Genomic DNA, 1,574 nt, shown 5'->3' with positions numbered 1-1,574 from the left:
GGGGGGGGGGGACAAGGACATCAGGAACCCCAAGATGAGGGGGGACAGGGGGACATGGACACCTCAGGAGCCCCAAGATGGGGTAGGGGGGACACCAAGGACACCCCAGACCTCCCCAAGGTCTAAGATGGGGGGATGAGGCCCCCCCCACCCCCAGAATTGGCTGGGGGGGGGAAGGGGGGGGTGAGGACACCCTGGGTCCCTCAGGGCTCCAAGGTGGGGGGGGCGAGGCCACCTCAGGACCCCCAAAGCCTTAACCCAGGAGGTCAGGGTCACCCCCAAACCCCCAAGATTGGGGGGGTGGTGGGGTGGTGTCACCAAGGACATCCCAAGAACCCCCCCAAATTCTAAAGTGGGGGGCTGAGGACACCCCACCACCCTCAGACCCCCAAGATGGGGGCAGGGGGGTGAGAGGGGTGGTCATCAAGGACTGAGGACATCAAAGACACAAGAGACCCCCCCCCAAGCTCTAAAATGGGGGGCTGAGGACACCCCACCGCCCACAGACCCCCAAGTTGGGGTGGGGGAGGGGGGAGGACACCAAGCCCCCTCCCCCCCAAGCCTGGAGATGTTTGAGGAGCCCAGAACCTGGGGGAGGCAGCAGGACCCCCCCAACCCCCCGAGATTGGTCCCAAAGAGGGACCACCCAGGGGGTCCCCATGATGGTCCACGATGTCCCTTTGTATCTTCTTTCCCCATCCCTGCATTGACTTGGGAACCTTCAGAGATGTCCCCATGGCCCCCCACCACCCCCAGAGCAGCTCCGGGACCACCCAGGGGGTCCCCATGATGGTCCAGGACATCCCTTTGTGTCTTCCTTCCCCATCCCCAGGTTGACTTGGGCACCACCCGGGATGTCCCCGTGTCCCCCTCAGCCCCGGGATGGCTCCGGGCCCACACCCAGCACCCCCAGCTTTCCCGGGCGTGTGACAGCATCCCCCCGGGGGGGTCACCTTGATGAAGGCGTAGCCGGCGCCGTTGTCGGTGATGGTGAGACCCAAGGCCTCCTCTGACTTGAAGACCTCGACCTCCTTGCGCTGGCCCTTGGTGTGGGCGAAGATGAAGTCCTCCAGGCCGATCTGCCCGCCCAGCAGCTTCTCCATGTCCACCTTGTGGGTGTTGAGGGTGCAGAACATCACCTGGCCAGGGGAGGGGGACGGTGGTGGCATCAGGACCCGGGAGGGGGGGCACAGCTGGGGACACGCTGGACCCCCCACGGGACACGCAGGACCCTCACTTTGGGGGAAAGATAGGACCCTCTCCCTGGGGACACTCGGGTCTCCCGTGGGGACATCCCCCGGGGGACAGGTAGGACCCCTCTCCCTGGGGACACGTGGGATCCTTCTCCCTGGGGACACCAGGACCCCCCCTGGGGACACGAGGGACCCCTCCCCTTGGGGACACACAGGACACAGGGGACCCCTCTCCCTGGGGACACCAAGACCCCCCCATGGGGACATCCCGTCCCCTCCCAAGGGACACGCGGGACCCCTCCATGCTCCCCTGGGGTCCCCTCAGCCCACGCCCCTCCCCCACAGCCCCCCTGTCCAAGGGGTCCCCTCCCCCTCTTCCCT

This window comes from Calidris pugnax, unplaced genomic scaffold, assembly GCF_001431845.1.
Source record: "Calidris pugnax isolate Ruff unplaced genomic scaffold, ASM143184v1 scaffold775, whole genome shotgun sequence".
In the NCBI taxonomy this organism is placed as follows: domain Eukaryota; kingdom Metazoa; phylum Chordata; class Aves; order Charadriiformes; family Scolopacidae; genus Calidris; species Calidris pugnax.
Note: the sequence above shows the minus strand (reverse complement) of the source record.